Below are 15,532 nucleotides of genomic sequence, written 5' to 3'. Positions count from 1 at the left end.
CTAAAAGACCTCTTGTGGAGGCACGGCAGACTGCTTGCCCACAGAGTCAGAGACCCAGGAATTCCTTTTCCTTCCTTCCAGCCATCCCAGGCAGAGGCCCGGGGTTCTTGGGGAAGTGGCATGGAAGAAGCACATGTCTTGTTCAGTACTAGGCCAGCCACTTAGGAACAGAGCCATCAGGGAGCTGACACAATTTCAAGTGCTTGCTGCCCTAATTATTTGATGATCTGTCATCACAGAGATGGAGTGCGGGGGGTAGGGGAGGTGATGTTCAGCTTGTGTCCCAGCAAAGGAAAGGCAGATAGAAACTCTTCAGGCTCACTTTACAGGAGAGAAATCTTCACTGAAGTTTATGATCAATTCCAAATGTTGGTTCCAGAAAAAAAGCAGGAAGGAAATTGGCATTCGTTGAGCACCTACTATGTGTCAGACATTGTGCTGAAAATATGACATGTTACATGGATGAGTTCATTTGATTCTCACTATGACCCCGTAAGAGAGGGATTAATATATGCAATCTGTAGTTTTGTTTTGTTTTTTAGAGAGAGAGAGAGGCAGAGACACAGGGAGAAGCAGGCTCTATGCAGGGAGCCTGATGTGGGACTCGATCCCAGGACTCCAGGATCACACCCTGGGCCGAAGGCAGGCGCTAAACCGCTGAGCCACCCAGGGATCCCCTGCAATCTGTAGTTGAGGGAAGTAAGGATCGTGGTGGTAGATGGCCAGAGAGCTAGGTCAAGATGAAATCAAGAAGCTTAGACTCACTCCTGCAGAGGTCACCATAGTTTTAAGCAGGAGAGTGATGTGGTTGGAACTGTGTTCTAGAAAAATTACCCTTGTTGCTGTGAACTGATTGCATTTGAGAAAGCAAAGACTAGAGACAAAAGAGTTTTAAAAGTATGTATTTGAGGGGTGCCTAGGTGTCCAGCTCTTGATTTCAGTTTCCAGCTCAGGTCATGATCTCAGGGTCATGGGATCGAGCTCTGTGTCAGGCTCCATGTTTTGTGCACATGGGATTCTCTCTCTTCCTCTTCCTGTGTCCCTCCCCTCTGTGCACACAATCTCATAAATAAATAAATAAATAAATAAATAAATAAATAAATAAACAAACAAACAAATAAATAGCCAAAATCTTTAAAAGTATATATTTGAGCTATGATAAGGGCCTGTTACTAGGATATACAAATGAAGAATGGCTACATTTGTGTTATCAGAATTCTGAATGCACATCTCTAGAAAACCAACTGGCAGCCAAGACATAGAGAAGAGGTGGGAAGCAGAGAATGCTCATGGATGGCATACAGGTTTCTGGTCTATGGAACCAGAAAGATGGTTCTGCCCTTCAATGAGCTAAGAATGCAGGCTTCACACACAAGTGATAACTTCAGGGTGGACATGTTGAAACTGGATATATGAGATGCCCAAGTGGAGATGTCCAGCTTGCAACAGAAATCAGGGCCTGGAACTTCAGAGAGAGACTAGATGGTGGAGAATTCACCTGCATAAAGTTGATATTTGCAGCCAAGGGCCTGAAAGGAATTACTATAAGAGGGATATAGTGAGATGTGTGAGTGGGGAATAGAACAGTGATCTGAGGACACCAAGAACAAGAACCCTTCAGCCTCAAAAGGCTGAGTGGCCAGTAGGACACGGGGTAATGAGGAGACTCTGCATTTGCTTATAAAAGACTAAGTCCTCCCATATAAGGTATTCATTAAGAAATGAGGGTGGTTGCTATCCAATTAGAAAGCATTATCTCTGATGTGATCTGTGTTATTGTGAGAAAACACGAGTATGGTGGGGAAAGATCTGAAGTTCAGGTGAGAGACAATTTGGAACTCTATCTAGATCAAAGATTGTGGAGTCCCAGTAGCTAGCCTGGTAATAGAAGAGTCAGCAGGAACTGTGGTTGTGACTTCTCCCCATGAGTACGTGCTGAGAAATGCATGATGTTATTGATTTTTGACATGACATTGGTGTCTGACACATAGGTAATGCCAACCAAACATAGGGGCAGTCATACCTTAGCCTAAAGGATGAACACATGGAGAATAATGCTCATGGCTCTACAAAGCTCGAGATTCATGACATCCCCTATGACCTTGCCAGGAAAATAACTGAGATAGATTCCTTCCCACTATCCTATCTTTCAAAAGTAGGAATGATTGAGAAATTTGTGGAAACCCACAGAATCAGAGGATCTCAGAATGAAAAGGGATCTGAAATGTTATTTTTGTAATCCTTATTTGATGAATTAATTTGCTAGTTAATTCGTTCACTGTACAAATATTTACTGAGCACTTATTATTTGCAAGCACCATTCCAGAGATTGAGGATACAACAAAGGACAAAACAGACCATGATTCCTGCTTTTATGGAGCTTACATTCTAGAGGGGAATCTGTAAAACTAAAAAGGCAAGTAAGTAAAATATAGTATATCAGATGGTAAAGAGTTCTCTGGAGAAAAATAAGGCAGGATAAGGCTTTTGAATTGAGGGTTGCAATTTTAACTAGATTAATCATCATGAACTCTTTTTATGGTTGTCTCAAGGAACGGTGTTCCCTCCCTACATTTGTTTTCATACTTGTAGTTAATTTGGTTCTGATTAAAAAGATAAGAAGGGCAAATCTCATCATCATTGTAAGAGCTACGTTATTGAAGATTTATTTCTGGGTAGTCATGGTGTTGATTGATTCACAAACGCTGTCCTTTTTTTTTTTTTTACGATTTTATTTATTTATTTGAGAGAGTAAGAGTGCAAGAGAGCACAAGCAGGGGGAGTGGCAGAGGGAGAGGGAGAAGCAGACCACCAGTTGAGCAGGGAGCCCAATCCCAACTCAATCCCAGGACCCTGGGATCATGGCCTGAACCAAAGGCAGATGCTTAACTGACTGAGCCACCCAGGTGCCCCTCATTATCCCATTTTAAAGATAAAGAAAATGGAAGAAAACCCACAGAAGTAAAGAACCTTGCTCCCACAGTCCTGAGCTTGAAGTGCAGCCCTACCATCTGTATGATGGCAGGCTGGTTGTTCAACTCCCCAAAGCCCATTTCCCTCAGGTGCAAAACGAGGGTGAAAAGACCCAGCACTTCACAAAGTTGGTGTAAGAATTAAAAGACACACACACATGACCAGGTAGGAATCAAACCAGATAGATCTGATTGCAGAGCACAGAAGTTTAAGCACAAACTATCCTGACTCATTTTGTGAGCTGAGGAAATTGCTGAGCAGTAGTGATTAAAGTAATAATAAAATTAAACCATTGATGTGATGATGTAAAATAACCATGACTCAGCAGTACAGACCACCTATTTAAAAAGACCAATGAATTCTTCATAGTATTTAGACCTTAAATTTCCTGCTAGAGTTGAAACCAGAGGGAAAGCAAGACTGTATTATATATAACACCAAATTTTCCCAGGTCTCCCATTCACTTCCCAGATTTGGTTTCTTCCAAACAGTAAGTATGTGTGCCAATACATACAGGGTCAAACCAACTTTGACTTCTTAAATACATGAACTGATAAATTCCACTATTGGCTTTTCTATTACTTGCAATCAAATGCACTTTAAATGTTTTGCTGTCCACCTGATTTCAGTGGCTGGAGATAGAAGGAAGGGTACAGCATGAAAGAATGATTTGGGCAGAAGTAAAAGGTGGGAAAGTACAAAACATCATGGGAGATGTTAACTGAAATTGTACCTGAACTTTACCGTGTGGTCACTGGGAACTCATCAGTGATTTTAGAGTAGTGGAGAGCTACTTTCAGACCTATGTCTTAGAAATATAATTCTATCTCACCAGACTCCAGTTACACTGCTTGAAGCCCTGGATTGCATTCTTAAAAAAAAAAAAAAAAAGAAAGAAAGAAATATAATTCTATCTCACCAGACTCCAGTTACTATTCTATACCTACATCTCTTTGTATTTGGTTTTACAAGTTATTATTCATAAGGGAAAAAATAATAATATCCCAAGATAGGTAAAAAAAAAATGTGTCTCTGAAGTTAAGTGGGAAATTATATTCTCAGGGAAGATTCTGGGGAAAAATGTTTCTGAGAAACAGATGGTATCTCAGAGCCTCAAGTCTGTTGGCTTATAACACCAAGGCAACGAACTTTATGCCAACAATTAAACTAGTCTTCCCAGTAAAATGGCAAACCCCTCAATCACATGGCTCCCGATGATACTGCCAGTATGAAGTGTTTAGATTCCCCAGAGGAAAATAAGAGGAAAACTGCAGTACCAGTAAGTAACAAGAGATTATAGTGCAAGGAGATAAGGGAAGACAAATAACATTTCCTCAAAGGCGAGTCAGTGCCATGTGATATTCTAGGTACTGACCATCCATCAGCTTGTTCTGTCCATAAAGAGCAAAGATGCAGGTTCCTGCTTGCGTTACCCCAAAGTCTCCTATGTCATGTGTGATTTTAAAACTTCAAAGACTAAATCATGGAAGTGCCAGGCAAATACTCCCACTCTCTACCACCCAGCTCAAATACCACATCTTTCATCCAATTTCTATAACTCTATCTCCCTTTTGGTTTGCGTCTTCTCTGGGGTCTGAAAGCACTGACAGCTCATTCCAGACAATTTAACATCCAGCCACCTAGGGAACTGAGAATTTCTTATTCTGTCATTTTGACTAGTTAGGGCAGTTTGTTCATTTGCTTTTTTAATAGAAAGGTAGATTGAGAAGAAAAAAGGGTGGTAATTATCAGAAGATATTCAGAAATACTTTGGGTACCCATTAATGATACATGGTAAAGTTGTACTTCTCCACTCTTTTAAAGGTACGTGTGGTCCTGTGACATGTTTGGCCAATGAAATTGTGAACAGAAACAATGTGTATTACTTACAAGAAGGTTTACAGCCAGTGCACATTTGCCGTATTTACTTCTCTATCGAAGTTCTTGTGGTAACATGTCAAGACAAAGACTGTATCTGTGAATGATAAGAAAGAGCTCCCTGATGAGCATGCAGGTTGGCACCTAGAATAAACAAAACCCATGTAGTATTAAATCACTGTAATTTGGAGGTGTTTGTTACTGCAGCACAAATCAGCTTATCTTGACTGATTCAGAGGAAGTGACTATAATGATTCAGGTGTGTCCTCTAGAATCCAAGGTTAGAAATGCAGCTGGGCTTCAAGAAGACACTAGAACCAGGGCCTATAAAGCTGCCTGGCTGTGTCTCTCTTGTGTCCCACTCGTGTGTGTGCTCAGTCTCTCTTTTCCGCCCTCCACCTCTGAATGCTTCTCTCTGTCTCTGTGCCTACCTGTCTCTCTCTGTTTCTCTTCCTGCACCCCCAGTTCCCCAGGGGGAAGAAAAGGAAGGTGCTTCTCCCAAAACTTTCAAGCATATTTGTCTTAAATACCTCATTTTCCTGTCTCTCTCATACACACACACACACACACACACACACACACACATTACTTTGTTTCATTACTGATTTACTGGGGATGGAACTCTAATCAGCTTCACTTAGGGTCAGGAGCCCACTCCTAGTCCAGTCAAACATGGCAGGGGTGAAAGAAAAAAAAATGTCCATGGGGCAGGCATTTAAGATGGCTTATTGGGGCACCTGGATGGATGAGTAGTTGAGCATCTGTCTTTGGCTCAGGTCATGATCCTGGGGTCCTGGGATCGAGTCCCACATTGGGCTCCTTGTGTGGAGCCTACTTCTCCCTCTGCCTGTGTCTCTGCCTCTCTTTCTGTGTCTCTCATGAATAAATAAATAAAATCTTTCTAAAAAGATAGCTTACTATGAGCTGGACATATAATAGCAGCAGCTAATACTGAGACAAAGGCTTCTTTGTGGGGGTTATGGTTCTAAGAGCTCCATGTAAATTAACTCCCATAATCCTCAGAACAACTCCATGAGTTGGGTACTAACAGGACAAGCCCCATTTTACAGATGAAAAAAAAAAAAAACTGGAGACACATAGAGGAAGGGTAATGTGCCCAAGGTCACAGATGATAAGCAGGTTCAGGAATGTGAACCCAGACAATCTCACATAGGAGTCCTTACACTTAACCTCAATGCCATACTGTAATTGGCATCTGCTATAAACACCTTGTCTTTCCAAGCACAGCAGAAATCCATAATAAACATCCTCCACACCTATAAGAGTGCTTTAATAAAGTAAGGCACCAGCATTAGCAGCACTGTGCTAGCTAAATGTATCCACATTAAAGTACTATTGTCATCAAATGGTAGGAGATATCCCTTGAGAAGTTAAATTACTTGCCCAACTTTTTGTAATTAGTAAATAGTAGCCATGACTCAGAACCAAGTCTCCTGATTCCAAATCTAGTAGTCTTTAGGCAATACCAGGGTATTTCTGCCAGTGTCAGGAATCATGAATAAATCCTATTCCCTTCCCACTCAATGCCTTCAAAGCCACTACTGCTGTTGGCTCTGAAGGCAGTGACAGAGGTGCCTTTCTTGCAGTGGCACTAGGGAAGCTCAGAGGCCAAACTCCAGACCCCCCTAGCTACACTACTCTAGCACTAGGCTCTCATAGTATCCTCTATATCCCAAGCCTAAGAAGAATCCCTTAACCATAGAATTCAGAGCTGTCAGGGACCCAGGATCTCACCAGGCTAGGGGTCCCAGCTAGGCTCCCATCCCAGCAGGAAGCTGGAGCAATAACCAGGAACTTGGAAGCAGGCCAGATAGTTGGAGTGGACACACATGGAGAGGTCAGCAAGGGAAGCCACAACCCAAGGCTGTTCATGGTGAAGTGAGCCAGGGGATTTCTTCTTTGGCCACATTTACTCTGCGTAATGCACATCTGACTTCTCCAAACCCTTTCTCTAAGGATAGAGCTCCTAATATTTCATCAGACTCTGCTGGTTTTGGTTCAGGTTCTGAGAAGATAGAGCCTTGAGGAGAAATTATTGTTGCTGAGATCTGATGGGGCTAGGGCAAGCTGGGACTGACTTTACACACAGCCTTTCTCTACAGGGAATAATAGTACTAATAACAATAATGATGATTATTGCCATCTGTAGATCACTTGCCATGGGCTAATCTTGAGCACAATCATTTGTTGATCCAATACATATTTAAAGAGAAGACTAAGGCTGAGTCATTGCTTCCAGGTCACAAAGCAAATAAGCCAAAAACCGGGATTTGAATTCACATTTGTCTGATTCCCCAAGCTTTTCTCTGCATAGCACTGTCATCCCAGTGGACAGATGATCCTCAGCAGGCCAGGGAATGGCCCTGAAATTGACCAAACAGGTTCATTACTCTGTAGATGAGGAGGAAAAAGAAGGAACGAGGGCAAGTCAGGAAAATAATGAGAATGAAGAAGCTATAGACAGCAGTGGAAGGAGGAGAGAAATAGTAGGAGGGAGAGAGAGGCCCAGAGAACAGAGCTGCATTGACAATCTTGTGTAATTCCAACAGGTCGAGAGGAGAGAAAGGTGGAGAAGGATTGCAGGCTGGGTAATTGTTCTTCTGAACTTAGCTCCCCAAAGATCAATGGGTGTGCCAGCAATCTAATTGACTAAGTACTCCTGCTATTCCTCAAAGCCAGATGCTTTTCCAGAAGAAAAAAGGAAAGAAAAGATCAGCAGGTTCCAAAGGCTAGGGACCAAATCCCCCTCATGCTGCTTCTGTGCCTGGGAATCCACATTCTGCCTCTTGGTGCCAAGGGGGTGCCTTCATTCTCAGAGGGTAGGGTGTAGGGAGTTGGCAGTTTTATTCATCCTGGAGTTCTGAAATAAGCAGCACTAGGCTCCAAGCACTGCATGCTCGAGAGTCTAAGAGTTCAAACACAGAAGGCTTCATTTTTTTTCTCTGATTCACTTTGTCTTTCTGAGGTAGCTTTCTTGGAGATCAGCAATTTACAACTGTCTGTGACATGCATGCCAGCCTCAGGGAAGGAGAGAGGAGGGTCAGAAGAGGTAAGTGGAGCCCAAGTGACAGGGGCACCCCTTCCGGTGCATGCCTTCTGGCATGGGGTGCCTCCTCTTATCAGGGTTCAGGCTCCCACTGCACTCACCTGCCACACTCAAGCTTTGGAGAGACACAATATGCGGAAGACTTCCGCTGATTTTCTATCTTAGTTCCTTAGGAAACTACCGCCCCAAGTCCTTTAACCCTTCCCCATTCTGGGGGCTTGGTTGTAGAGCTCCTTGACTAATTAGCTCAGTGACCTTGGGAAGTTACTTAATATCACCATACCTCAGTTGCCATTAACTATAAAAATGAGTATAATCAGCATATATAGCTTATAGTAGTATCAGCATGAAGATCAAATAGGTTAATATACATGTAAAGTGTTAAGAACAGAGCCTGGCAATCTGTAGATATGCAGTGAAAGTTCCCAAAAAGAAGATTAAGCGTTCCTTCACCTTGTTCTTTCCCGTGAGCCTAACCTAAGACGCCAGCTCTCTGCAACCTTGGCTCTGGATCAAACAGAACAGAGGGGAAGAGGGACACATCACTGGAAATAGAATGAGAAAGAAGAAGAGAAGGGAATAATATTTGCTGAGTATCAATGACATGCCAGACATGTGCTTGAGGCTTCCACATGTGCTGCTGTTATTTTAAATATTAATAAATATAATGATAGTAACATTATTGTAGTGAACACAGTGCTGGAGCATTTTGTGCAGGGCAAAGCCTGTTGCCATTAAATGCACAAGCTCACTTAGTCCTGACAATAATCAGAAAACACAGGTTCTGTTAATTATCCCCATTGTATAAATGAGGGAATTGGGTTAAGGGGAAGTGAGAAGACCAGCTTTTTGGCAGTAGGATTCAAAGACAATTCTGTGACCTCACCCCACTCAATGAAGCCATGAGGTTGTTATGAAACTAGGCCTTCTGGAGAGCAGACCCATGAGAATATGTCCCAGGCCCCAGGAGGGAGAGCAAGGCAGCTTGTTCAAGAACAGATTCTCTTTTCATTCCACCGTCAGAAGAGGTAGGAAGGCAGGGCATTAAACCTCCTCAAGGTCCATAGAAAGGGACCAAAGATTAGAGAAATCAAGTGGTTCGACCAAAGTCACAAGCAGATACGGGTAGGATGCCCTCCGAGATGCTGCATAGGGTGCTACACTTCTGGTCTCGTACTATCATTGCAGGGTTCCCCTTGGACATCACCTTCTCAGACAGCCCTTCACAGGTCACCCTAGCTGAAACAGATCCACCATCACACTTTTGCCACTATTGCACCATATTTCTCTTCATGATGTTCATCATTACCACTTATTGCTGCATCATATCCTTATGTATATTACCTGCCCTGACTACATCATCAAAAGGTCAACTTCATGAGAGTGGGGATATTTGTCTCTTTTGCTCACTGCTATGTTCACAGAACTTAAAGCAGTGCTTGGCATGTGATCACTCAATATTGTTGAATGAACGATAAGCTAATTATTAATTAATCATGCCATGCTATAGCTGTCTTGGCACTTTTCAAATCTCCACTATTTCAACTCTCAGTGAGATCAGGGATTGGATTACCAGCATCTCCTCAGTGTTTAGTACTATGCCTGATACCTTGTAGGTGTTCAATCATGGTCTTTAAATGAGTGGATGAATGAATGGAGTAGAATTGAGTCTTTAGCTCCTACCCTGGTCTTTGTTTTTCTTCCTTGGGTACTGGAAAGTTCACTAAAGAGGACAAAGTTGGAGGCAGCCATGTGTAAATGTGGCTTAGCTGATGGAAAGGGTAAGGTGATGTGTCCTGGGGCACGCATCTGAGAAATAGAGTCTGTTAAGGTGCACTTAAACCCCAGCCACTACCTATACTTCAGTGACTTAGAAAAGACCCTGAAAGCATCTCCAGTGACTTTGACATCCTGGAACTGAAGGACTTTGGGACACAAGTGGTGCTCTCATCCTTTTAATAAAACTTTATGACTCAATCAAGGTTCTGGAGTTGTGTGGATTTTTTTAAAAAAATACACAAAGGGTCTGTGGCTTCAGAGAGTGTGAAAACTCTTCCTAATATCTTGACAGAATATTTCTCCATCCAAAGGGAGGAAAAATAAGCCCAGCCAGGTAAGCACCCGGAATAACAGATGTGTTTTTGGAAGATTATGCCCAAGGGAGAGAAAATAAAGGTTTGCTGGATGCAGATGTCCTAAAAGCAGCAAGTTTATCCTGTAACCTTGCCAAGGCAATGCCTGCTGTTCTCACTGTTAATGCCAGAGTAAGAGAAAGAAGAGGAACGTTCAAAGAGTAAATCAACTCAAAGCTCCAAGGCAAATAAGAACAGAAATGGGAGGGCCCTCCAGGTTGAAGTCAATCATAAAAATCATGCTGTGCCTCTCTTTTCTCACTGATGCAGGGTTTTAGCAGAGCCACTTTTGTCTTGGAGGCAGAGAGACATACTGGAAGGGATCAGTGAGGTCTGGGTTGGGATTGAGGCTCTTCCACTTACCATATGACCTCAGGCAAGTTACTTAGCCTCTCTGATTTGAGGATATCTGGAAGGCAGACCCTGCTCTAAAACATCTACCCACATTGCCAGTGATGCTTGATACTATGCCATTAGCAGTAAGTATTCCCTACTATTTTTTAAGATTTTATTTATTTATTAGAGAGAGAAAGAGAGAGCATTGGGGGTAAGGAGAAGGACAAGCAGACTCCACGCTGAGTGCAGAGCCCAATGCAGGGCTTGCTCCCATGACCCTGAGATCATTATCTGAGTCAAAAGAGACCCTTAATTGACTGAGCCACCCAGGTGCCCCAATCATTTCTTATTATTTAGAATTTCTGTTCCTTAAGTCTTGGGTGAATCATAGACATAGGAGAGGCCATTTTAGCAGTGCAGTAAGAACACTAAGCTTAAGTTCTATAGCTGGGACTCAAGTTCATATCTGCTTACCTCCAAAGCTTGTGATCTTGTCATTATTCCCTTTAACACTCCAAAGATAAGTCAAAAAAACAGACCCAACAGGTCAGTTCAAATGAAATTAAGCTTAATACCTAACACTAAGACAGCTGTGTAGTATAGGGAACCAGCACTAATGTGGAGTCAAAAGACCCAAGTTTAAATCCTAGGCTAGAGAATGTATGAAGTGTTTATGACCCTGAGAGCTGTTTATTTTACTTTACTGAGGTTCAGTTTCTTTATTGGGAAAAATGGGGTAAATGCCTATGTCAGTCAAGATACACTAAGTTGTGATGCAGTAACAAACAGCACCAAAATGTAAGTGACCAAAAATAACAGAGATTTTTTTTTGCTCATGCTATGTGTCTTTCTCAGTTCATTTGAGGGCTCTTCTCTATGTCTGCCTCACTCTAGGATCCAGGCTAATGAAATATCTACTGTCTATTCCTGGCCACCCTGGCAGAGGAACAAAAAACCCAATGTGGCCTCATTTCTGCACTTAAATGGTTCATCTGAAAATGAACAAACATTACTTCTGAAAGCTCATAATTCCTTACACAGAACTGGTGGCGTGGTACTCTCAACCATCGCAGGCCAGGAATCATGTTCCTGCTATGTTCTCAGAAGAACAGAGAACAAAACCTTTTGGTGAATGGCATCAATAGCTACCTAGTTCTTATCCTGGATACCTCATAGTGATGCTAGTGAGATTAAATGAAAAAATAGGTAGGAAAGGAGACAATATATATAGACAAATGTAGCATAAAAAATAAACTCTAAGTTTTTGAGCCTTAAAAGCAGTGAATGAATAACTCCCCATCTCTATTTTCTGCCCCCATTTGAATGCACTATCTTTTGAGAAATGTGACTGATGGGGACTTTCAAGTTCATCTGCTGAGGTCAGAGGCTTGCATTTCCTGGTTCTACTAGTTCAGGATGCAGTAAAGGAGTGTACCTTTTTCTATCACAAGTCACTGAAATGGGAATGCCAACACTGGTCACATGTCAAAGTGTGTAAACCATGAGAAGGATCACAGAACTGTAGGATTTTAGATCTGCAAGGGATCTCAGCTGTCCTCAATCCACATGCTCGTTTTTTCAGAGGAGGAAAGAGAAGCTGAGAGACGGGCCATGACTTACCCATAATCACACAGAAATATAGTGGTAGATCAGAGTCCAGGTCTCTGGCCTTCTAGCCATAACAAGCCATGGGTCCCTTTCCCCTGATTTTTCATTGTTCTATAGATTGTTGATACCAAATCCAGAGCTGGCTTGTGGGTGATGTTTTTCCTTTAAGCACTTTGAATCATTGATCTAGCTATAGTCTAAAATCATTCCTTCATAATCAAGTATGGAAAAATAAGAGCTATCTACAGGATTTTAGCCAGTCTGCAAAGGTCTCATTTAATAAACATTACATACCTGATCCTTAGGAAAGATTATAGGAAAACTGAATTTTAAAAAAGACAAAAATAAACAAATTCCTGTCCTCAAAATCTTCCTGTCTAGTGAGGGAGAATATATGAGCACAGAAACAAATTATAGCATCAACATGGCTAAGTCAACAGCACTCTGAGGGTGCTATGGGAACCCAAAAGTGGGGGGTGGGGTGGGATGGGGAGCAGTCAGGGAAAGCTTACTGGAGGAGGTTTCACCTGAGCTGAACCTCTGAAGGATGATGAGGGTGGAGCAGGGGAGATAGTCAAAGGAAGAAAAGAGGAAGGACATTCTAGGCAGAGGCAGACACCTGGACAAGTAACCAGAGAGGGAAAACAGCACAGCTCACCAAGGGCACTGCTGGACCAGGCATCTGTGCAGGAAAAGCAGGACATAATGGTGAGCTGAACAGGGGCCAGATTGCCAGGCCTTGTGAGCTAAGCCCAGGAGTTTGGACATCCATCATCTGAAAGCTCCGGGGAGCAGGGATCACTGTTACTGCTGAGGCTAGTCTACAGACTGGGAAGACCGGCTTTTAAGGGGTTTGAAATTTACTCTTCTCTGGCAAAAACCAGTCAAGTGGTTTAGAGGAGAAAATGAACCCACTTCAAGAAAGCTCTAAGTTGTGATTTCTGATAAGTGGTGTTCTTGGGTGTCAATAAAACAGCACAAGACTCTGCTTCCTTCTCCTGGGCTCCTGGAGTGGAGGCACACTTATTTCCTTACTGGTCTTTTCCCTTCCAGCCCCTGTGTGCAGGACATTTCTGGTGAAAAACAAAGAAGCCACCCACATCTGCTGATCGTCACCCGACCCCCACCCCTGCAATCATGGAATAAGCAAACTCATCCTAAAGAAGACATGATAAAGTTCACTGATTCACGGGTTGGCCTTGAAGACAGAGGCCTTTTCCTCCTCGGGAACACACCATCACCCTGTGCTCCTCCATGGCACATCTTCTCCATGGCACCCCAGTACTGGGAAGGCGGAGAGCTGCCTCTCAGGGCCCAGGCCTCACTAAGCCTGGCATGGGGGTGGGCTCCAGTAAGTACTGAATGATGGAAAGAACAGGTGCATCAGTGTTGCAAACCTGAATCTCTATTTTGTGAATGTAGTTATGTGAAAGTTCTTACAATGGAATCAACCTATGATAACATTTAGATGTGCACGTCATAAATCATTCATTTCAACAAATATGTGAATGTTCATCTATGTGCCAGGAACTGCATAAGGCTTTGGGGGTAAATAAAATAGACAAAATCCTCGTTGATGGTGTTTATGTGCTAGAGAGAGAGCCAAAGAATGAACAAACAAAAACAGAATACAATGACAGGCAGGATAATTACTCTGAAGAAAAAAAGAAAATTAAGCAAGAATAGGTAATAAGTGGTAGTAACTCCTCAGGGGAGGATTCCTGAAGAGGTGATATCTGAGAGGAGACCAGCATGAAGTGAGGGAGCAAGTAAGAGTATGTTCAAGCAGAACATTCTAGGGAGGGAGAAGAGTAAGTGCAGGCCCTAGAGAAGGCTATCTGTTCTCTGTGTTGCCAAAAGAGCAAAAAGTTTGCCTTGGCCTTGGCCAGAAGAAGGGAAGCAGGGAGGAAAATGAAGTCAGAGGTTGCCACAGGCAGGGCCTCTAACTCATCTACTTTAAAACTACATATTTCAAGCCTTTAAGTTACTTTTAAAAAAAAAAAAATCTTGAGTTTTTCAGCCTCAATGGGGATAATTTTTTGTACCTCATAGGATTGGTGAGGAGCGTCTCCTGGCACAAGACACACTGCAGTCAATGTTATAGTAAAGGTTAGCTATTGTCCTTATTATTAGCGTCTCTGCTTTAGAATCAGGATGGAGCGGTTTACATGAAGCTCAGAGCTTCCTTCCTCTGGTTTTCTCTTCCCCAACTTGGGCTCCTTTCTGTAGCTCTGTCTTCCTTTTTGCTACAAGAAGGGGAGGAGATTGTCCTGGGGTTGTTCACAAACAATCCTGTTTGAAAAGGTGAATTTGATGAAACATGTCCAGGTGTAAAATAACATTCTACGTCCAGCTATAACAAGAGCTGTATAATTCTGATCTTTAGACAAACTAAGAACTGGAACCGTGCTCCATCTGAATACCTGTGGTAGGATGTTACAGTGGCAAAGCCTAGGCTTTGTCAGAAACATGGGTTCAAGCCCAAGGCTCACCAGTCACTAATATATCTGTGTGTGTGTGTGTGTGTATGTGTGTGTGTGTATATATATATATATATATATACACACACACATATATGACATATATATATATACAAACATGTGTAGAAATATATACACACATACAAACATGCATTTAAATTGCATAAACAGGGACGCCTGGGTGGCTCAGCAGTTTAGAGCCTGACTTCGGCCCAGGGTGTGATCCTGGAGTCCCGGGATTGAGTCCCACACTGGGCTCCCTGTGTGGAGCTTGCTTCTCCCTCTGCCTGTGTCTCTGCCTCTCTCTCTATGTGTCTCTCATAAATAAATAAATAAATAAATAAATAAATAAATAAATAAATAAATCTTAAAAAAAAATAAATTGCATAAACAAGGGGTTATCACAGGCAATGTGGAATAAATGATAATGATTATGCTGAAGAAAACATGTTTGAAAAATCATGTACATATAAGGGCCAGCATCACACCAGTGGGGTTAGCAGCATAGGCTCATTTTGTTACAGGACTGTGAGATTGCCTTTGAAAACAGATGGATAGAATACAATTGGGATTTTATATTGCGTGTTTAATGAGAGCCAACAAAATTAAAAAAATGGTATTTGATCAAAAGGAAAAAAATGAATCCTTTTTTATAGAGGATGTTGGCTTATAGAATTGCCTCTTACTCAGGAGCAGTATGCCCTGATGCAGACAGTGGGCTCTATATCTACTCCCTTGTGTGATCTCTTCTAGAATCTCTGGGTTAGAGGTGCCTTCTTAAAGTATAAGGCAAATACTATGAAGCCACTGCCCTCTGTTAAGGCAAGAGATCCAATGGCCCCAGGGAGTCTTGATATTTTTATTTCTCTTGACTTGAAATACTATATAAAGCCTCATATTTTAAATACAATCAGTCTCCTTTTAAAAAGTGCTAAAATCCTCCCGGCAAAATGAAATGATTTTCTCCTAAAGGCTCCAACCCTCCTTCATTTTTCCTGTTGGGGTGTTGTTAACCTATTTCCACTAAAGTATTTAAATGTTTTTAATTAGATGATGAT

At 42.2% G+C, this 15,532-nt stretch overlaps 1 protein-coding gene across 13 annotated transcripts in view; it reads right to left on the bottom strand.

Moving 5' to 3' along the window:
* DAB1 (DAB adaptor protein 1) overlaps positions 1 to 15,532 on the bottom strand; it is a 1,117,693-nt gene that overhangs the window by 959,817 nt on the left and 142,344 nt on the right. For 12 of the 13 annotated variants that reach the window (XM_049110401.1, XM_049110402.1, XM_049110397.1 and 9 more), the window contains exon 2: positions 4,864 to 4,948. The exons of the other annotated variant lie outside the window; for it this stretch is intronic. The gene's annotated coding sequence lies outside the window, so the exon portion shown is untranslated. The remainder of the gene's footprint in view (positions 1 to 4,863; positions 4,949 to 15,532) is intronic. 13 annotated transcript variants of the gene reach the window in all.

This window comes from Canis lupus, chromosome 5, assembly GCF_003254725.2.
Source record: "Canis lupus dingo isolate Sandy chromosome 5, ASM325472v2, whole genome shotgun sequence".
NCBI classification, from domain to species: Eukaryota; Metazoa; Chordata; class Mammalia; order Carnivora; family Canidae; genus Canis; species Canis lupus.
This window is presented reverse-complemented; position numbering and strand designations above follow the sequence as displayed.